The 22767-nt window shown below is 53.9% G+C and overlaps 2 long non-coding RNA genes across 2 annotated transcripts; one reads left to right on the top strand and one right to left on the bottom strand.

The window, feature by feature from the left end:
• LOC121062576 lies at positions 1 to 20807 on the bottom strand. The gene is made up of 3 exons (XR_005815620.1): positions 20687 to 20807; positions 9008 to 9013; positions 1 to 58 (listed from the first exon to the last, which is right to left on the bottom strand). It is a non-coding gene; the product is annotated as an uncharacterized LOC121062576 (long non-coding RNA).
• LOC121062570 lies at positions 6374 to 7007 on the top strand. The gene is made up of 3 exons (XR_005815613.1): positions 6374 to 6419; positions 6685 to 6709; positions 6972 to 7007. It is a non-coding gene; the product is annotated as an uncharacterized LOC121062570 (long non-coding RNA).
• Positions 20808 to 22767: the final 1960 nt, after the last annotated feature.

Raw genomic sequence — 22767 nt, 5'->3', positions numbered from 1 at the left:
GGTGTGGCAGGATGTGGGAGCTCTGCACCAACTCTTGGCAGTCTGTGAGATCACACACCTACCATGGTGTCCACTCGGCAGAGAGCTCACTCCAAAAAGACTGTGGTGACGCAGACGCAGGGCCTGCCCAGAGACGTGGCTGTTCAGACCTTTGGCTGCAGGGAGTGCCAGAGCCTGCTGCTGCCGGGGGAGGGCAGTGGGGAGACCTCCTGTTCTCAGGGGGAACGTCTGCTCGCCATGGTGGCTGAGCTCAAGGAGGAGGGGGAGAGACTAAGGAGCATCAGGACATGTGAGCAGGAGATTGCCTTCCTCTGGGGCCTCAGGGGTACGGGACTCCTCAGGACAGCCCCCAGTATCATAGACAGAGACAAAGAAGGCATTCAGTAACTCCGTCTTCTCTTTATCTTCTGTCACCAGGGCACCCACCTCATTCATCAGTGTACCTCCATTGCCTCATGTGTTACTTTTATCTGCAATGTATTTGAAGAAGCCCTTTCATTTGTCCCTGACCCCTCTTGCAAGGTTTAATTCTAAGGAGGCCTTAGCTTTCCTATTTGCTTCCGTACATCCTCTGACAACAGTCTTACATTCCTCCCAAGTGGCCGGACCCTCCTTCCATGATCTATAGAATCTTCTCTTCCACTTGAGTTTGCCCAGCAGTTCCTCTTTAACCATGCAGGTCTCCTGGCTCTCTTTCCTGACTTCCGTCCTGTTGGGATGCTCTGATCTTGAGCCCGGAGAAGCAGAACTTGAACACCAGTGGTGTTGGGCCCTTTTTCCTTCAGGTACCTTGTCCCATGGGATTTCCCCTAGCAATTGTTTGAAAAGGCCAAAGTCAGCCCTACTAAAGTCCAGGGTTGTGATTCTGCTCAGTATGTTGTTCCTGTCACTTGAGATCCTGAACTGCACCATCTCCTGGTCGCTGCAACCAAGGCTGCCCTCAACCTTCACCATTTCAACCAGCCCTCCTTGTTAGTGAGTACAAGATTCAGCAGCGCACCTCTCCTAGTTGGCACGTCCACCATTTGCATCAGGAAGTTATCATCAGTGCACTGGAGGAACCTCCTGGACTGCGGATGGCTGGCTGAGTAGGCCTTCCAGAAAATTCCAGGGTAGTTGAAATCCCCCACAATAACCAGGGCATGTGATCATGAGGCTGCTCTCAGCTGCCTGTAGAAGGCCTCGTCAGCTTCCTCGTCCTGGTCTGGTGGCCTGTAACAGACACCCACAACAGCATCCCCCATGCCAGCCTGCCCCTTAATTCTCACCCACAGACTCTCAACTCGCTCCTCATCCGCCCCTGGACCGTACTCAATACAATGGAGTTGCTCTCTCACGTGAAGAGCAACTGCGCCACCTTGCCTTGCTGGCCTGTCTTCCTGAGCAGGACATAGCCATCCATGACCACATTCCAGCCATGTGAGCTGTCCCACCATGTCTCTGTAATTGCCACCAGATCACAGTCTCCTGACCAAACACGGATTTCTAACTCCTCCTGCTTATTCCCCATGCTACGTGCATTGGTGTCCAGACACTTCAGGGAGCGAGCTGAGCATGCTGATTTCACCCCATGGGGGTGGGAGGCCTCCCGGTCTTCATCGCTGCGAGGCCACTGCCCCACTTGTGCAAGCCCAGCTGCAACCCCACCTCCCTTCAGATCTAGTTTAAAGCTCTCCAAATGAGCCCTGCTAATTGCTGTCTCAGAACCCCTTTTGCCATTGTGAGATAAACCTTTCCCAAGTATTACTGTCAGGCCTGGTGTCTTATAAACCCAGCCATTGGCAAAGAAGCCAAAGCCGGGCCTGTAGCACCAGTCACGGAGCCAAGCATTTATGGACCGGATCCTTCTATTCCATCCCACGTCACCACCCCAGAATGGAAGGAGGGAAGAGAAAGGGACTTGTTCTCCAGACTCTTTCACCAACCGTCCCAAGGCCTTGAAGTCTTTCTTCACTCCCCTCAGACTACAGGAATCTACATCATCCACACCTGTCCTAAAGATCATCAGCAAGCAGTAGTCTGTGGAGCGCACCAGGCTGGGGAGTGTCCTGGTGATATCCGTGATTCGGACTCCAGGTAGACTGCAGACTTCCCTTCGATGAGGGTCAGCTCTGCATATCGGGCCCTCTGTTCCTCTCAGAAGGGAATCTCCTACTCCAATTACCCCCCGTTTGTTCGTTCATCCTTCCTTCCTTCCTTCCTTCCTTCCTTCCTTCCTTCCTTCCTTCCTTCCTCTCTTTCTCTTTCTCTCACTTTCTGTCTCTGTTTTTCTCTCTCTGTTCCTTTTTCTTTCTTTCTTTCTTTCTTTCTTTCTTTCTTTCTTTCTTTCTTTCTTTCTTTCTTTTTCTTTCTTTCTTTTTCTTTCTTTCTTTCTTTCTTTCTTTCTTTCTTTCTTTCTTTCTTTCTTTCTTCCTTTCCTCTCTTTCTCTCTCTCTTTTTCTTTCTTTTTCTCTCTTTCTTTCTCTTTCTCTCTTTTTTCTTTTTCTTTCTTTCTGTCTTTCTTTCTTTCTTTCTTTCTCTCTTTCTCTCTTTCTTTCTCTCTTTCTTTCATTCGTTCGTTCTTTTATTAGTTCCTTCCTTCCCTCGTACCTTCCTTCCCTCCTTCCTTCCTTCCTTCCTTCCTTCTACTCCTACTTTCCTATCTCCTTCTACTATTTCCCTTCCTTCTTTCTTGTCGGAGGCAGTCTTGAGGCATGGTGTCGACTACTGATGTGACCTCATGGGTGAGCCTTCACCCACATCCCTATCCATCTCCCCTTAAAGATCCAGGGCCTCAAACTTACCATGGAGGGGCACCTGGGGAAGTGGGATAGGTAGGGAGGGGGGTTGCCCATGACGCCCAACTGGGACTCATTCCACCCCTCCTTGTCTTTTTGTTCCCTCCCTCTGCCCAACAGCGACAGGGCAGGGGCTCCACCACCCTCTGGGGGGCATTCCCCAGGCACCCTTCTCTCTGGCACACCAGGGAGTTACTCCACCAGGCAATCTCCTGCTCACATGCTCTGGTGCTCCTTAGTCCTTCCACCTCCTCTTTGAGCTTAGCCACCATGGCAAGCAGACCTTCCACCTTTTTGTAGGCAGAGTTATTTTCTAGGCCCACTCCTCCTTAGTTTCTCATGTTAGAGCTGGTGGGAGCTGCCTGCTCGCGCTGCTCTCCTGAGCCACCCGTGGTGAAGCAAGGGCCCGAAGTCCCCCTGTAACTGGTGATAGCGCGCTGCGGCTGCACCGGCTCCGAAGGGTCCAACCTTGACTACATAGAGCAGGAGGGCTTTGCAGGGAGGATGCTGCCCTTGACATGCACGTAAAAACAGCGTGTTCTGTGGTGTGTGAGAGGACAGAAATAACAGCGGGGGCTCAACAAAAGCAGCGGATGTAGCAGGTTCTTAGGCAAGGCCCCCCGTTGATGAGAGCCTCTGGCTGTGGGCCAGGCTCAGGCGGCCACAGAAAGCCCACAGCACAGGTCCCAGCTGCACTGCAAGTCTCAGTCCCACCATCCCCAGCTCAGAGCAAAGCAGACACCTGAAACAGACGGCGCTCCCCAAAAGCAGAGCCCCAAAAGATGCTGGGGCAGGCACCATGGGCAAGGCTGTCTCCTTCTGGCCCTGCCATCCTGCTGCTGGCGCTCTGTGAGTTGGGGCATTGCTGGGTGTGGGGTCTGAGGGCTTGAGGGCTGCTGCTGGGGGCAGGACAGGCCCATGTTGGGCACAGGGGAGGATGGGGACAGCGTGTGCAGGGCAGGCATGCCGCAGTGTGGGGCAGAGTTGCCTTTGGGGAATGCAGGATGGTGATTGCTTCCTCCAGCTATAATACAGATCTTAGCAAGGGGCTAACTTCTCCAGCACCGTAAATTGTCTGGAGTGTTGCTCTGAGACTCTAGGACTGCTGGATTCTTTACGGAGCTTTGGGACATACCTGGAACAAGAAATCCACAAAAATGGGATTGGGATTGGGACTGGGATTGGCATTGTTCGAGGGGATATTGAAGAGAGACAGCATGAGAACATGCAGGTGTGACGGTGCCTGCTTAGCAGTGAGGATGTGGGCAGGGGCATCTGGATCAATCTGGACACTGCCCCTCTCAGCAAATCCCTCTCTGTCCCTTGGCACAGATGCCAGCATGACCTCCCAGGATATCTGCAGCTCCCCAGGTACTCGTGAGTCCTTCCCTCCCAGACCCAGGGCACTTTGAAGCCCAACCACTGTGGGCTCTGTCCTGTGGCAGCCCTTCACTGCTGTGTCTCCTCCAGGGGATCTCCTGGCTCCTGCTCTCCAACTCAACACAACTTCTGCTCAGCCAGGTACCACAGCTGTGCTCCAGTGTTTTCTCCGTGTGGTGTCACCTGTAAGACGAATCATCTTCTGCAAGGATGGGCTGGAGGTGTACAGCCAGAAAGCCCAGCAAGGGCAGCTGAGCTACTCCATGGTTCTGAACATCACGTCAAGAAGCGCAGGAAGATATACATGTGGGTACCAGCTGAGGAATGAGATGAAACAGATGAGGAATTCTGCCCTCAGTGTTGGCCGCGTCCTGGATGTCCCCGGTGAGACACGGCCCCTGGCTGAAGGGGTCTGAAGGGATGCAGGCACATGCCACCACATGGCTGTGCTGAGGCTGGAGCTGTGTGCTGCACCAGGCAGGGCATTGATCTGGGGTGGTTCCCCCACGGGAGTGTTCCCTCTCCTCCAAGGGAGTCCCTAGAGAGAGAGCTGCTCTCAAGGGGTCCCCCCGTCCCTGAAGCACCACCTCTGCTGCAGACATGGAGCATGGGGCATGCTGCAAGATCTGCCCTGTGCATAGATGAGCCTGTGGCAGGGGAAATGGGGAGATTGTCATGAGCTGGGCAGTTACCTATGTGTAAAGAAATCTACATTTATGGCTCTTACAGTGGGTCTGGAGCTCTAGGGTGAGAACAGAGAGATAGTGGAGTTCTTAGGAATTCAGAGACCTCTACCTGGAACAGCAAACCAACTGAAAGGGGCATGGTATTGAACCAAGGGAGAAGACCATAGGGGTGCTGGATTGAGATGCAGGGGTGGCAAGGTGCCTGCCCAGCAAGGACCCAGTAGTGAGTACATGGCAAGGACCCAGCAGCAGGGACATGGGCATGAGCATGTGGGTGCCCCAGGTCTCACTCCCTCTAAGCAAAACCCTCTGTGCCCCAAGGTACAGGTGCTGGCGTGACCACCCAGGACATATGCAGCTCCCCAGGTAAGGATGAGTGTGGGGATGGGTGACTGAAGGGAGGTGTGTGTGGGGTGGAGATGGGAAGGGAGAGGGAATTTGTTCTCTGGGTGTGAGCTCCTGGGAAGGAATCACTTCCCTGTGCGGAACATAAAGCATTTTGTGCCCAGTTCTGGGCTCCCCATTACCAGAGGGACATAGAACTACTGGAGTGAGTCCAGAGGAGGGCTAGAAGATGAGCAGAGGACTGGAGCTGAGAGAACTGAGCCTGTTTAGCCTGGAGAAGAGGAGACTGAGAGAAAACCTCATTAATGTATATAAATATCTGAGGGAGGGTGTTGAGAGGATGGAGCTGGTCTCTTTTTGGTTGTGCCCAGGGAAAGGGCGAGAGGCAACGGGCTCAAACTGAAGCACAGAAAGTTCCATCAGAATATGAGGGGCACTTCTTTACAGGAGGGTGACAGAATACTGGAACAGGCTGCCCAGAGAGGTTGTGGAGTCTCCTTCTCTGGAGATATTCCAAAGCCACCTGGATGCCATCCTGTGCAACGTGCTCTAGGTGATCCTCCTCAGCAGAAGTTTGGACTAGATGACCTTCAGAGGTCCCTTCCAACCTTGGCCATTCTGTGATTGTGTGATCCTCTAGCTCCCAGAACCACAGAAAGATGAGAGTGGTGGTGCCAAATTTAATTGACAGGCACACCTCGGCCAAGCTATACTTAACCACTCACAAAAGAATTTAGACACCAGTTCCATGGTGGTCCATGTTGGCAAAACAGCCGTGGCCACTATTACGCCTCCCCTGGGGATGTCGGTGGGGGGATGTGCCCGTGGGGCTGAGGCTTAGTCTGGGAAGGAGCTGAGTGCACTGTAGACACTAATCCTGTCCTTTTGTCCTTCCAGGCAATGTGGCCAGCTCCCCAGCAAGCCCATCGCCCCCAGGTGAGTGAGTCCCTCCTGCTATCCTAGAACCCTAGCACGGGGAGTGGGCCTGCCAACCTGCCATCCCCAGGGCATGGGGACATGCAGGAGCTTCATCAGGCAGGAGGTGTGCCAGCTGCACGGGCACATCCTGCTCCCTGCCTCTCCCCCATCACACCCCGCTGCCCTCACACCCTCTGTCCTCCAGCTCCCCATGCGCAGCTCCCGCACGCCCTCCCCACAGGCACAGCACTGGCAGTGGCAGCCGTCGGCCTCGTCCTCCTGGCTGCAGGCAGCTGGTTTGCCATCAGGAAAGGTGAGGGAGTGGGGGAAGGCAGGGAGAAAGGCTGAGGCCATGGGGGTCCTGCTGCGGGGCTGGTGCAGTGGGAAAGGCGGTGGGGGGGCCCTGCGGGTGTGCAGCTGGGGCAGACGGTGCATGGGGGTGCTGGCTGTGGGCAGCCCAGCTGGGGAGGCTGCTGAGGGAGCTGGGGAGCTTCAGCCTTTGTCCCCCAGTCCCAAGATGGGAGCCAGGGCTGGGCAGCAACTTGGCCTGCGCACCTCAGCCACTGTTCTTCTTGCAGGTGCCTGCAGAGGGAGATGCCCAAGGTGAGCACCAAGGGCTCCTGGCTGGGGGGTTTGCAGGAGGGAGTCGGGGGCATGGCGGGGCCCTGGGGTGCTCCTTGGCCAGGGGCAGTGTTGTCTGTGTGTGTGTGGCTGCATTCCCTGTGCTGGAAGCAGGGATGATGGGGATTGCTATTTGCTGCACTCCAGCTCACCACATGATGTAGGAAAGCACCACCCAAGTGCGTTTCTCATGTGGCCCCCTCACCACAAAAGCACACCCCAGAACCATTCCATTCCTCTCCAGGCAGCAGCACGTTGACAGTCCACAGATGGAAAACACAGACCAGGGCAAAGTCACATGTGAGTACTACCTCCTCCCTTGGGGAAGCCGTACACCACTCTGACCATGGGCATTTCTGCCCATGCAGTCTCACGTGGAATCCCACCACTTCATTCATCCCACCACTGGGACATAAAAATCCCTGCCCATTCATCAAGGGCAGGTTTCTCTCCAGCACCTCACATCCCACTTCTTCCTTGCACGCAGAGCGCGGCTGCTGCCTGCACAAGGGACATGGCAGCATCCCAGTGTTCCCAGGGACAAAGCCCATTTGCTTGGGGGGTTCTTCCCCACCTTCTCCGGCCTAAGGCTGCATTTCCCCTGCTCCAGCCTCTGCTTTGGCCTTTCTTCAGTTTCCCTTCAGAGGCATTTCTGCTTCAAGAGCTGCACAAAGCACAGCAGAGCAATGGAAGTTGTAGCTCTGTTTCCTTGCGCTGCTGGGCAAAATATCTTATAGCTCGCTCTGAAACCACAGGCAGCAGCCAAGGGAGGATGTTGTGGTTGTGCAACAGGCTATAGATATATCCCCACCTCACGTGCACTTTGCTCGAGTTGCAGCATGACCTTGTTTTCCCACACCTGCACAGAGCAGCTCGCAAGGTGTGCTGGCTGTGCAAAGAGAGGAGATGCCACAGAATGGTGGAAATGCACCAAAACCTCAGCTTCTCTGCTCTGTTGCTGCTTAATGCATGTCCCAGATCAGGGTGATGGGAGGGGAAATGTGGTCGGGCATTGAGTGCTGACCCCAGGCAGCTGAGGCCCAAAGCTCATGGGGGTTCACCCTGCTCCAAAGGGAGCAAGGGCTCATGGTGTATTTTTGCCCCCACAGACTCCACCATCACCCACGTTCGACGGGACAGGGTGAGTCGTGGCACAGCTGTGCACAGCTCCTTTCTGCACTCCTGCAGCCTTGTGCCTGCTCGTTGTGCAGGGCTCACAGTCAGCAGCTGAAGTAACAGGGCTTTCTTTTCCCCCTAAAGCCTCCTCCTGTGCAGCAGATGAGCGACACCACGACGTATGCTACGGTGACCCGCACCCAGACCCGATAGCGCTGCCACAGGGCAAGGGCACAGGAGACTTGCCCACAGCTGCCTTTGCTCTCTTGCAGAGGGCTCCTACAGCTGTAAGGTGGGGCTGGGGATATACTTTGGGCTTCTTTGGGGTTTGCTGTCACAGGGAATGGCTGTGTGTGTCTAGCCAAGAGGGTGAAGGACTCATATCTCTGTTTGTAATAAATTAATACCTCTAAAATATATCTGGTATACCAAGTAATATTGTGAGTGTGTCAGTGGTTTTTCCTCATGTGAAACCATCTCCCTGTGCTCAGTGGAAAATACGTATACCCAAACTGCATGATAAAGTCGCAGGGCTGCTCTTCCATGCACCCACACAGATGCACTTTTGGACCTATAGGGACAGATAGCACTGCAGGGATGTGCTTGCATGTGTGTGCCAATAGGTGTGTGCACTGCAGATGTGGTTTTGTTTAGAAGAAAAATAACTCCAGACATACATAAATCCATGGGTCATGATAGGATGCTCCCGTGGGTGCTGTGGGAGCTGGTGGAAGTCATTGCTAGGCCACTCTCCATCATCTTTGGGAAGTCATGGGCATCAGGACCGGTGCCTGAGGACTGGAGGAAAGCAAATGTCACTCCAGTCTTCAAAAAGGGAAAGAAGGATGACCCATGTAACTATAGACCGGTCAGCCTCACCTCCATCCCTGCAAAGGTGATGGAACAACTTATCCTTGGTGTTGTCTCTAGTCATATCAAGGACAAAAGGGTCATTAGGGGCAGTCAACACGGCTTCTCCAAGGGGAAATCGTGCTTGACCGAACTGAGAGACTTTTATGAGGATATAGCTGGGTGGATAGATGATGGTAAAGCACTGGATGTGGTCTATCTTGATTTCAGTAAAGCCTTTGACACCGTCTCCCACAGCATCGTCGCAGCTAAACTGAAGAAGTGTGGTCTGGACGATCGGGTAGGGAGGTGGACTGTGATCTGGCTGAAGGGAAGAAGCCAGAGGGTTGTGGTCAATGGGATGGAGTCGAGTTGGAGGCCTGTATCTGGTGGAGTCCCTCAAGGGTCGGTACTGGGACCAGTACTAGTCAATATATTCATCGACGACTTGGATGAGGGAATGGAGCGCGTTGTCAGCAAGTTTGCTGATGACACTAAACTGGGAGGAGTGGCTGACATGCCGGAAGGCTGTGTTGCCATCCAGCGAGACCTAGACAGGATGAAGAATTGGGTGGGGAGAACCGTAATGAAATGTAACAAGGGCAAGTGTAAAGTCCTGCATCTGGGCAAGAACAACCCCAGACACCGGTACAAGTTGGGGACTGAGCAGTTGGAGAGCAGCGTAGGGGAAGGAGACCTGGGGTTCCTGGTGGACAGCAGGATGACCATGAGTCAGCACTGTGCCTTTGTGGCCAAGAAAGCTAATGGCCTCCTGGGGTGTATCAGAAGGGATGTGGCTAGTAGGTCGAGAGGGGTTCTCCTCCCGCTCTACTCTGCCCTGGTGAGACCGCATCTGGAATATTGCATCCAGTTCTGGGCCCCACATTTCAAAAGGACAGGGAACTGCTTGAGAGAGTCCAGCGCTGAGCCACGAAGGTGATGAAGGGAGTGGAGCATCTCCCTTATGAGGAAAGGCTGAGGGAGCTGGGTCTCTTTAGCTTGGAGAAGAGCACACTGAGGGGTGACCTTATCAATGTTTAGAAATATGTAAAGGGTGAGTGTCAGGAGAATGGAGCCAGGCTCTTCTCGGTGACATGTAATTATAGGACAAGAGGCAACGGGTGCAAGCTGGAACATAGGATGTTCTACCTAAATATGAGAAGAAACTTTTTCATGGTGAGGGTGACAGAACACTGGAACAGGATGCCCAGGGGGGTTGTGGAGTCTCCTTCTCTGGAGACATTCAAAACCCACCTGGACGCATTCCTGTGTGACCTATCTAGGTGTTCCTGCTCCTGCAGGGGGATTGGACTAGATGATCCTTCAAGGTCCCATCCAATCCCTAACATTCTGTGATTCTGTGATTATGGGTCACTTTTTGATTGCCACGGTAACGACATCCTTTTTTCCAACATTCACTCAGATCATCAGTATCACACTCTTGTTCAGGGGTGAAGTCCCAAAGCACTGCAAGTGAGCATTGTTCTCCCACTCACCTTGCTATCCATAACCACACCGCCTGGGCACATGTCCCTTACTTAGACTCAGAAATAGACATTTAGCCTTTGGAAAAGCCCAGAACACATGCTGGAGACATAGTACCAGGAGTACATTAGTTCCCCAAGGAGGTTCAGACTAGTCAAGAGCTATTGGAACAGGTCTGCAGGAGAAGAAGGGGAAGGTGCCACTCCTTGTTTCCTCCTCCACTTGCCCCTTGGAGGAGACAAGGTATATTTGTAGATGTTAACTGTCTCTAACAGAAAGTTCCCAAAAAGCAAGAAGGAGAGGAACACAGAGCCCATCTGCCAGAGTAGACTCGGCCACTGCTTTTATCAAGATTGTCTAAGGCAAGATATCACCAAGGGCCGCATAGCACAGCAAACTCAGAAAGCCAAACAGCCTTTCACACGCTCTTGCATCTGATCTACCACAAAAGAAGGAGCATGGGACACATCACATAAAAAAACGCCAAAAGGAAATGCATCACCATCCTGAGCAGGATGGGAAACAAGCTGAATAAAGATGAGATTTCTCTACAGCCTTCAAGTCAAACCTGTCATGATCTCAACCCTTGAAGCCACAAGTAGGGTTCCAAAAAGGGCAGTTGATTAAATCCAGTCAGCAGGCAAGCAGCCCCCAGCAGCACTCAACCAAACCCCTGTGGGATATGGGCAAGAGAATGAAGACGGCAAAAGTTAGGAAATTTTTCGGTTGATATAACTAGAGTATATTAAGGAAAAAGGAAACAAATTACCCTACAACATAAGGCCAATAAATGACCTCATTACAGCTTTTCGTTGCCTAACACGGGCTTAGAAAAAAGATGGAGATCAAGTTTTTGCTTGGCAGACAATGACAGGGAAAAGGGAATGGGTTTAAACTTAAAGAGGGGATATTTAGATTTAACCTTAGAAGGAAACCAAGTGCTGCACAGCACAACAAACCCAGAGAGCCAGTCAGCCTTTCACAAGCTCTTGTATCTGATCTAGAGAAAAAGAAGGAGCATGGGACAGATCACATAAAACTACATCGAAAGCAAATGCACCATCATCCCCAAAAGTACCTGCTATAGAGATAGAACAGAGTAGTCTTAAATAAATTTACTGGACCAATCTGCTGTTATCTCAACCCTCGCAGCCCCATGTGGGATGCCAAATAGGGCAGTTGTGCTTTAAATCCAGTGGGCAGGGGAGCAGCACAGAGCCACTTACTCAGCCAAACCCCAGTGGGATCAGAGCAAAAGAATCAAGAGGGCAAAAGTTAGGAAATTCATGGGTTGAAATAACTACAGTATAGTAAGCAAAAGGGGAAAAAAAAAAAAAAGAGGGGGGGGTGATGAAAACGCAACTGGTCACCAATATCTGAACTGTGCCCATCCAGTCCCAGAGCACTGGCAGCCCCAGCAGAACTGTCCTTCCCACCCCTGGCCCTCTTTTTTGTATAGCACGAAGTGTCGTTGCAGATGCACTAGGAAAGGTCATAAAAGGCATAGACTGAGGAAAGGAGCCAGTGTCTCCAAACCCCAGGTGGGATCATGGCAATTGAATCAAGGTGGCAAAATTTAGGAAATTCATGGGTTGACAAAAATACGGTATATTAAGCAAAATGGAAAAAAAAAAAAAAAAAAAAGGTGATGAAAACAAAATTGCTCACCCCTACCTGACCCATGCCCATCAAGTCCCACAGTTATTGCAGCCCCCACAGAAATGCACCACTACTTTTGTTGTACAGCACAAAGCAAGTTTCCAGGTGCACTCAGAAAGAGCAGAAAAGGCGTTGATTTGGATGAAGGAGCCATTGCCTCCTTGCCAGGCACCCCTAAGTCCCAGGCTGTGAGTGAGTCCTCTTCTGCACAGGACACAGGGCTGCAGCACCAGGTCTCCCCATGGAGCCGCTGGCAGGCAGAGGGGCTCAGGCTGTGTAGCGGTGTAAAAGGAACAACAGTACAGAGGCTGATATACAATTAGCAAGCACGTGCAAGGAGAATGAGCTAAAAAGTTTTCAGAAAGGCTGATGATGTTTTCTGGTGCCATGGAAGCTGTCAGTCAAGGGGCTAAAGCTGGCTGGAGTCAAAGTCCAGTAGGGCTTTGCAGGGAGGATGCTGCCCCTGAGATACAAGTAAAAATAATGTGTGGTGAAGTGTCTTAGTATCTGTAACTTAAAGTGGGGGCTCTGCACATGAAAAAGACGCAGCATGTGATGAGGCATGGTCTGGCTTGTCACAGTGTCTGTCTGTGGGCAAGGCTCAAGCGGCCACAGAAAGCCCACAGGACAGGTCCCAGCTGCACTGCAAGCCTCTGTCCCACCGTCCCCAGCTCAGAGCAAAGCAGACACCTGAAGCACACGGTGCTCCCCAAAAGCAGCGCCCCAAAAGATGCCGGGGCAGGTGCCATGGGCAAGGCTGTCTCCTTCTGGCCCTGCCGTCCTGCTGCTGGCGCTCTGTGAGTTGGGGCATTGCTGGGTGTGGGGTCTGAGGGCTGGAGGGCTGCTGCTGGGGGCAGGACAGGCCTGTGGTGGGCACAGGGGAGGATGGGAACAGCGTGTTCAGGGCAGGCGTGCAGTAGTGTGGGGCAGAGTTGTTTTGGGTAAGGCAGGATTGGGATTGCTTCCTCCAGCTATTATGCAAATCTGAGCATAGAATGTGTTTATCAAAGTTCTTCAATGTGACTGGGACCCTATAGAGAGTCCTGCCCAATGCCAGATGGTGTAGGGAGCCTGAGAACACTACTTTGAGTATGGAAAGCACTGAGCTGAAATGTTCTTAGTATTTGATGAAGGAAGGGAGACCAAGAATACGGAGGAAGTAGTCTTCCAGGTGTCAAAGCTGAAGCACTGGGGCTGTGGGTAGGGAAACGTGGGTGAGCCAGGTCACTGCTCCTCTAAGCAAAATTCTCTGTTCCCCATGCTGTAGGCGCTGTCTTGACCACCCAGGACATGTGCAGCTCCCCAGGTGAGGGGGAGCGTGGGGATGGGTGGCAGAGGGGAGGTGTGTGTGGATGTGGTGATTGATATGGGAAGGCAGAGGGGGTTTGTTCTCCACGTGTTAATCCCTTGACAGGAGACTTTGCACCATTAGGGATGCAGGTCACTTTGCATCTCTGCTGTCACTAACGCTGCCCAGGGAATCCCTGCGCCGTCTCTTCCAGGTGACCTCCCGGCTCCAGCCCTCTTCCTGAACACCTCCAGAGCTCAGAAGGGAGAACTGGTTTCACTTCGCTGCACCATTGATGGCCCTTCCGTGCCTTCCCGAATTGTATTCTGCAAGGACAGGATGGAGACGCACAGCCTGAAATGGCAACCGTGGCAGCTGAGCTACACCATTATTTTAGATGTCACCCGGAGGAGTGAGGGGACATACACGTGTGGGTACCAGGTCAACGATGGCAGGAACCGCGTGAGGAGCTCTGCCCTCAGTGCTGCCCGCCTCCTGGATGTCCCCGGTAAGACACAGCCCCATGGTGGTGGGAACAGAAGAGACAGAGGCACTTTCATTTACACACTGCATCCATGGGGGCCCATGTTGGTACAGCAGCATAGGGCAGTTGGATGGTGCTGGCTATCGGTGGGGGGATGTGCCCATGGGGCTGTGTGTCCCCTGCCCCACACAGACGTGTTCAGGGCTGTTGCAGAACACGAGATCAATATGCGGCTCAGTCTGGGCAGTACCAGGCATGCTGCAGACACTCAGCCTTTCCCTTTCTCCTGCCAGGAAGTGTGGCCAGCTCCCCAGCATGGCCATCACCCCCAGGTGAGTGATTCCCTCCTACACCTCCAGGGACCACAGCACTGGGAGTAGGAATGCCGGGCTGCTCTCCCCAGGACACAGGGACATTCAGGAGCTTCATCAGGCAGGAGGAGTGCCGGCTGCAGGGGCACATCCTGCTCCCTGCCTCTCCCCATCACACCCTGCTGCCCTCATACCCTCTGTCCCCCAGCTCCCCATGCCCGGCTCCTGCACGCCCTCCCCACAGGCACGGCACTGGCAGTGGCAGCTGGCAGCCTCGTCCTCCTGGCTGCAGGCAGCTGGTTTGCCATCAGGAAAGGTGAGGGAGTGGGGGAAGGCATGGAGAAAGGCTGAGGCCATGGGGGTCCTGCTGCGGGGCTGGTGCAGTGGGAAAGGCGGTGGGGGGGCCCTGCGGGTGTGCAGCTGGGGCAGATGGTGCATGGGGGTGCTGGCTGTGGGCAGCCCAGCTGGGGAGGCTGCTGAGGGAGCTGGGGAGCTTCAGCCTTTGTCCCCCAGCCCCAAGATGGGAGCCAGGGCTGGGCAGCAACTTGGCCTGCACACCTCAGCCACTGTTCTTCTTGCAGGTGCCTGCAGAGGGAGATGCCCAAGGTGAGTACCAAGGGCTCCTGGCTGGGGGGTTTTGCAGGAGGGAGTCATGGGCACAGCGGAGCCCTAGGGTGCTCTTCTTCTCAGCACACACACAGCCCAGAACTAGGGGGGTTGTGGAAGTGCTGCTAAGGAACTTCAGTGACTTTTCTCTCTACTCTCTCTATGCCTTTCCATGGTGCTGGCAGTGCTGAGGACTCTTCTGATAATCCCAGCCAGTACTGTAAGTGCCAGTCCCTTCTTCACCCTTCTCCTCTAGGCACTGTGTGAAGTGGTGATGCCTTTGCCATGGCAAGCCGTGGCCTTGGGAGCAATTGTGGTGAGGGGTGGGGAAGCCCTACCTGCTGCGTGTGGCTGGACACTAACTCAGGTTCTCCCTCCAGATGCCAACGTGGATGAGATGGGCAGAGTGAAGGTGAGTTCAGCCCAAGCCCAGCTTTGCAGGCTGAGCGTGCACATGATGGCTGCAAGAGGGCAGGCTGCTGGAGAGCAAATGCAAGCCAAAAGTGCATCCGATGGCAGGAACCTGGGAGCTTCCCGTGGCTGTGTGCTGACTGAATCCCCCTCCTACCATGCTCCCAGCATTTCCCCATGGTGGGCAGCGGGAGAGCAAGGCTACTCCTTGTTCTGGCTTGTGTGTTGCAGCTCTCTCAAGCCATCTACTCTCAACACCCACTGGATGCCAAAAGCTGAGCAAGTGAGAGCCGATGCAGCTGATTCTCTGAGAGAGGCAGAGAACACTGGGGAAAGCCCGGCCGACCTGCCAGCTGTCAATAAAGCCACCCCAAACAGGAAGGAGCTGGTGTAGTTCTTCTCAGCAAGGTCTGTCTGCAAGGTGCTTCACATCCCTTCAGATCGACACCACCACCCCTTTGTGTCTCGGTGTCTGTCTGTCTGCTCCGTCCCATTCCCTATGTGGCTGCATGAGACAGAGGTGCCATCAGGAACACAAAGTCAGAGATGTTTATTTGTCATCTGAGCAAAACCACATCTGCAGTGCACACAGCTATTGGCACACACATGCGAGCACATCCCTGCAGTGCTATCTGTCCCTGTAGGTCCAAATGGGCATCTCTGTGGGTGGATAGAAGAGCACCCTTGTGTCTTTATCGTGTAGTTGAAGTATACACGTCTTCCACTGAGCACAGGGAGATGTTTTCACTCGGTAAAGAAACATCGATACACTGACAGTATCATTTCATGTACCTGATATACATTAGAGGTCTTAATGTATTGCAAGGAGAGAAATGAGTCCTACCACCTCTTGGGTAGACACACAGCCATTTCCTGTGAAACCAAACCCCAAAGAAGCCCAAGGTACACCCTCCCAGTCCCACCTTACAGCTGCACGAGCCCTCTGCAAGAGAGCAAAGGCAGCCATGGGCAAGGCTCCTGTGCCCTTGCCCTGTGGCAGCGCTATCGGGTCTGGGCGTGGGTCACTGTGGCATACGTCGTGGTGTTGCTCATCTGCTGCACGGGAGGAGGCTTTAGGGAGAAAAGAAAGCCCTGTTACTTCAGCTGCTGACTGTGAGCCCTGCACAATGAGCAGGCACCAGGCTGCAGGAGTGCAAAAAGGAGCTGTGCACAGCTGTGCAACTTCTCACCCTGTCCTGTCAAACGTGGGCAATGTTGGAGTCTGGGGCGGGGGGGGGGAAATACACCATGAGCCCTTGCTGCCTGTTGGAGGGGGACTGAGACCCAGACTGACGTTGGTCATGAGCTGCCTAGGGTCAGCACTCAATGCCCGGCCACATTTCCCCTCCCATCACCCTGATCTGGGATGCTCAGCAAGCAGCGGTGGAGAAGAGATGCTGAGTTTTGGTGTATTTCCACCATTCTGTGGCATCTCCTCTCTTTGCACAGCCAGCACACCTTGCGAGCTGCTCTGTGCAGGTGTGGGAAGCGAAGGTCGTGCTGCAACTCGAGCGAGGTACACGTTGGGTGAGGATATATCTATAGCCTGTCGCCCAACCACAACATTCTCCCTTGGCTGCTCCTGTGGTTTCAGAGCGAGCTATAAGATATTTTGCCCAGCAGTGCAAGTATACAGCCACAGCCTTCATTGCTGTGCTTTGGTTTGGACTGGTCTTTTAAGAAGATATCACTGTGACAGAAAATATAAGAAGAGAGAAAAGCAGAGTATGGAGCAGGGGAATTGCAACTTGAGGCCAGAGAGGTTGGGAAAGGACTACCCCCAAGCAAATGGTCTTTGTCCCTGGGAGCACTGGGATTCTGCCATGTCCCTTGTGCAGGCAGCAGCCGCGCTCTGCATGCAAGGAAGAAGCAGGATGTGAGGAACTGGAGAGAAACCTGGCCTTGATGAAAGGGCAGGGATTTTGTATGTCCCAGTGGGAAATGAAGTGGTGGGATTTTATGGACAGGTGCATGGGATGCCCATGGTCAGAGGGGTGTATGGTTCCTCCGAGGGAGGAGGTAGTACTCACACTGCACTTCACCGTTGTTGTTGTCTTCCGTCTTGGGGCTGTCAACGTGCTGCTGCCTGCAGACGAATAGGAATGGTTCTGGGGTGTGCGCTTCTGGAAAAGGGTTAGAGATGCTTTTGAATGGTGCTTTCCTACATGAGTTGTTGAGCTGGAGTTGAGCTCATGAGAAGACCCGTCTTCCCTGCCTCCAGCATGGGGAATACAGCCACACACAAAGACAACACTGCCCCTCGCCAAGGAGCACCCCAGGGCCCCGCCATGCCCACGACTCCTTCCTGCAAACCCCCCAGCCAGGAACCCTTGGTGCTCACCTTGGGCATCTCCCTCTGCAGGCACCTGCAAGAAGAACAGTGGCTGAGGTGCGCAGGCCAAGTTGCTGCCCAGCCCAGGCTCCCATCTTGGGGCTGGGGGACAAAGGCTGAAGCTCCCCAGCTCCCTCAGCAGCCTCCCCAGCTGGGCTGCCCACAGCCAGCACCCCCATGCACCATCTGCCCCAGCTGCACACCCGCAGGGCCCCCCCACCGCCTTTCCCACTGCACCAGCCCCGCAGCAGGACTCCCACGGCCTCAGCCTTTCTCCCTGTCTTCCCCCACTCCCTCACCTTTCCTGATGGCAAACCAGCTGCCTGCAGCCAGGAGGACGAGGCTGCCAGCTGCCACTGCCAGTGCCGTGCCTGTGGGGAGGGCGTGCAGGAGCCGGGCATGGGGAGCTGGGGGACAGAGGGTGTGAGGGCAGCAGGGTGTGATGGGGAGAGGCAGGGAGCAGGATGTGCCCCTGCAGCCGGCACTCCTCCTGCCTGATGAAGCTCCTGAATGTCCCTGTGTCCTGGGGAGAGCAACCCGGCATTCCCACTCCCAGTGCTGTGGTCCCTGGAGGTGTAGGAGGGAATCACTCACCTGAGGGTGATGGCCATGCTGGGGAGCTGGCCACACTTCCTGGCAGGAGAAAGGGAAAGGCTGAGTGTCTGCAGCATGCCTGGTACTGCCCAGACTGAGCTGCATATTGATCTCGTGTTCTGCAACAGCCCTGAACACGTCTGTGTGGGGCAGGGGACACACAGCCCCATGGGCACATCCCCCCACCGATAGCCAGCACCATCCCCAGGGGAGGCGCGCAAGTGTCTGCAGCTGTTCAGCCAACATGGGCCTGCATGGATCCAGTGTCTAGTGATGTATTAAGAATAGCATGGCTGAGATGTGGCTCTAGATTTGAACTGGCACTCCCAAACACTTATTTCAGTACCACTGACTGTTAGTGAGCACGAGGTTCTGATCAATGGTAGTGAGATTTTATCAATTATCAATCTGCAGCTGAAACCACAGTATTCCAGAACATTCTAACCATTTCAGGGCAGGTGCCCTGATCTGCTTTACAATATATATTTAGTGCATAGTCCCATGTCTGCTGCAGAGGTGCTGCTGCACAGCAGGGTGACCCCTGAGACCAGCTCTCTCTCCCTAGGGCCCCCCTTGGAGGAGAGGGAACACTCCTGTGGAGGAATCACATCAGAGCCATGCTCTGCCTGCTGCAGCATACAACTCCAGCCTCAGCAGTGTCACTGTCCCTTCTGCCCACACAGCCCTGGGACTGTGTCTCACCTGGCACAGACAAGGTCCAAGAAGCACTGACAGTAGAGCACCCGAGCTGGCTGGGGACTGTCTGTGAGGACACTAAGCATTCCCCTTCCTCCACCACGGTTAGGTGGATATGGAGCATGTTCCCCTGCTCTGGTTTCACAGCTCACCTGTGACTGCCAAGTCCTGGGGGACACTGAGGGCAGAGTTCTTCACTTGGTTGCTCTGATCCTTGAGCTGGTACCCACATGTGTACTTGCCCGTGCTTCCCAGTGAGACATTCCACATCATGTTGTAGGTCAGCTGCCCCTGAATGGCCTTCAGGCTGGACGTTTCCACCCCATCCTTGCAGAAGACGATTCGCGTAACAGGAGAACGCCCATCAATGGCACACTGAACCAAAACCCTTTGTCCCTCCTGGGCACTGAAGGTGTTCAACAGGAGGGCAGGAGCTGGGAGGTCACCTGGAGAGAAAGGGCAGGGATTCCCCTCTTTGAAGCGGGAGAGTCAGTGGGGCTGCAAAATGCTTTGTGTTGCACACAGGGAAGAGATTCCTTCCCAGGAGTTCACAGCCAGAGAACAAAACCCATCTCTTCCCATCTCCACGCTCCCCCCACCCCCAAACCTCCCTTCTGTCACCCATTCCCACTCTCATCCTCACCTGGGGACCTGCAGAGGTCCTGGGTGGTGATGCCAACACCTGCACCAGGAGGCACAGAGGGTTTTGCTTAGAATGGACAAGACCTGACAGAAACATGTATCCCTGCCCCAAACCCTGCATCTTAGATGTTCAAACTTGCACAACTACATCCTTCTATCACTTGTTTTCACTTCCTTTCATACCATTCCAAAACCATTTCAGCTGCTTGTTTTTTCTGTTCAAGATGGAGTCCCCAAGATCTCCCTAAAACAAGCAACATCTGTCAAGACTTGCAATATGGGCATACTAATCCTCATCATGCCTTCCCCAAAACAACTCTGCCCCACAGTGCTGCACGCCTGCCCCACACACGCTGTCCCCATCATCCCCTGTGCCCACCACGGGCCTGTCCTGCCCCCAGCAGCAGCCCTCCAGCCCTCAGACCCCACGCCCAGCAATGCCCCAACTCACAGAGCGCCAGCAGCAGGACGGCAGGGCCAGAAGGAGACAGCCTTGCCCATGGCGCCTGCCCCAGCATCTTTTGGGGCGCTGCTTTTGGGGAGCACCGTCTGCTTCAGGTGTCTGCTTTGCTCTGAGCTGGGGATGGTGGGACAGAGGCTTGCAGTGCAGCTGGGACCTGTGCTGTGGGCTTTCTGTGGCTGCCTAAGGCTGGCCCACACTAAGCGTCTCTCTCATCAGTGAGGGCCCTGCCTCAGCCCCTGTTACATCCGCTGCTTTTGTTGAGCCCCCACTGTTATTTCTGTTGTCTCACACACCGCAGCACGCTCTGTTTTTACCTGTATCTCAGGGGCAGCATCGTCCCTGCAAAGCCCTCCTGTGCAGCCGCAGTGCCCGACCACCAGTTACAGGGGGACATCGGGCCTTTGCTTCGCCTCTTGTGGCCCAGGAGAGCAGCGCGAGCAGGTCGAGGAGCAGACTAAGGAGCACCAGGGCATGTGAGCAGGAGATTGCCTGGTGGAGTAACTCCCTGGTGTGCCAGAGAGAAGGACACCTGGGGGATGCCCCCCCAGAGGGTGGTGGAGCCCCTGCCCTGTCGCTGTCGGGCAGAGGCAGGGCTCCAAAAAGACGAGGAGGGGTGGAAGCGAGTCCCAGTTGGGCGTCATGGGTAACCCCCCTCCCTACCTACCGCGCTTCCCCAGGTGCCCCTCCGTAATATGTTTGAGGTCCTGGATAGGCAGGGATGTGGGTGAAGGCTCGCCCATGAGTTCACATCAGCAGTCGACACCGTGCCTCAAGACTGCCTCCGACAAGAAAGAAGGAAGGGAAAAAGTAGAAGGAGATTCCCTTCTGAGAGGAACAGAGGGCCTGATATGCAGAGCTGACCCTCATCGAAGGGAAGTCTGCAGTCTACCTGGAGTCCGAATCACGGATATCACCAGGACACTCCCCAGCCTGGTGCGCTCCACAGACTACTGCCCGCTGCTGATCTTCCAGACAGGTGGGGAGGAAGCTGCGTCCCGTAGTCTGAGGGGAATGAAGAAAGACTTCAAGGCCTTGGGACGGTTGGTGAAAGAGTCTGGAGAATAAGTCCCTTTCTCTTCCCTCCTTCCATTCTGGGGTGGTGACGTGGGATGGAATAGAAGGATCCGGTCCATAAATGCTTGGCTTCATGACTGGTGCTACAGGCCCGGCTTTGGGTTGTTTGGTAATGGCTGGGTTTATAAGACACCAGGCCTGAGAGTACTACACGGGAACAGTTTATCTCACAGGGGCAAAAGGGTTCTGAGACAGCAATTAGCAGGGCTCATTTGGAGAGCTTTAAACTAGATCTGAAGGCAGATGGGGTTGTAGCTGGGCTTGCACAAGTGGGGCAGTGCCCTCGCAGCAATGAAGACCGGGAGGCCTCCCACCCCCATGGGGTGAAATTGGTGTGCTCATCTCGCTCCCTGAAGTGCCTGGACACCAATGCACATAGCATGGGGAATAAACAGGAGGAATTAGAAATCTGTGTATGGTCAGGAGACTGTGATCTGATGGCAATTACAGAGACATGGTGGGACAGCTCACATGGCTGGAATGTGGTCATGGATGGCTATGTCCTGCTCAGGAAGACAGGCCAGCAAGGCGAGGTGGCGCAGTTGCTCTTCACGTGAGAGAGCAACTCCATTGTATTGAGTACTGTCCAGGGGCGGATGAGGAGCGAGTTGAGAGTCTGTGGGTGAGAATTAAGGGGCAGGCTGGCATGGGGGATGCTGTTGTGGGTGTCTGTTGCAGGCCACCAGACCAGAATGAGGAAGCTGACGAGGCCTTCTACAGGCAGCTGAGAGCAGCCTCATGATCACATGCCCTGGTTATTGTGGGGGATTTCAACTACCCTGACATTTGCTGGAAGGCCTACTCAGCCAGCCATCTGCAGTCCAGGAGGTTCCTCCAGTGCACTGATGATAACTTCCTGATGCAAATGATGGACGTGCCAACTAGGAGAGGAGTGCTGCTGGATCTTGTCCTCACTAACAAGGAGGGGCTGGTTGAAGCGGTGAATCACAGAATCACAGAATCACAGAATTGTAGGGGTTGAAAGGGACCTCAAGAGATCATCGAGTCCAACCCCCCTGCCAAAGCAGTTTTCCTAGAGCAGGTTGCCCATGTACGTGTCCAGACGGGACTTGAATACGTTTAGAGAAGGAGACTCCACAACCTCCCTGGGCAGCCTGTTCCAGTGCTCTGTCACCCTCACTGTGAAGTTCTTCCGCATGTTGGTGTGGAACTTTCTGTGCTCCATTTTTTGACCATTCCCCTTGTCCTATCCCCACAAACAAATGCAAAGAGGTTGGCCAAATCCCACTCTCTCCCACAATTAAGGTATTTATATACATTGATAAGATCTCCTCTCAGTCTTCTCTTCTCAAGGCTGAAGGTTGAGGGCAGCTTTGGTTGCAGCGACCAGGAGATGGTGCAGTTCAGGATCTCATGGGGCAGGAACAGAACACCGAGCAGAATCGCAACCCTGGACTTCAGTAGGGACAACTTTGGCCTTTTCACGCAATTGCTAGGGGAAATCCCATGGGACAAGGTACCTGAAGGAAAAGGGTCCCAAGACAGTTGGTTAGTGTTCAAGGAGTGCTTCTTCCCAGCTCAAGATCCGAGCATTCCAACAGGTAGGAAGTCAGGAAAGAGAGCCAGGAGACCTGCATGGTTAAAGAGGGAACCGCTGGGCAAACTCAAGTGGAAGAGGAGAGTCTACAGATCATGGAAGGAGGGTCCGGCGACTTGGGAGGAATATAAGACTGTTCTCAGAGGATGTAGGGATGCAACTAGGAAATGTGACGTAATGACCACACAGAGGCCAGGGTTCTTTAAGGATCATAACATCATCTCTTTATTGACGACATAACTTCAACTTCTTTACTGAGGACAGGCTCCCTTCTTATACCTTTAGCTCTACAGCAGTACTTTTCCACTAACTATTCATTGGTTAACAACTTTGCTCGGCAATGGCAAACACTTAGCAACTTCCATGTCTTAATGGTTGGAGAACAAGTAGTTTGAGACAGCAAGGAGTTTCCTGAATCTCCCTTCTTTGTTTTTTCTAGCTTCTTCACCTTCCTCATGGCCTCATCATTATG

The sequence above is a fragment of the Cygnus olor genome, chromosome 32, assembly GCF_009769625.2.
Source record: "Cygnus olor isolate bCygOlo1 chromosome 32, bCygOlo1.pri.v2, whole genome shotgun sequence".
Classification (NCBI taxonomy): Eukaryota; Metazoa; Chordata; class Aves; order Anseriformes; family Anatidae; genus Cygnus; species Cygnus olor.
Note: the sequence above shows the minus strand (reverse complement) of the source record. Positions and strands in the feature narration are given on the sequence as shown.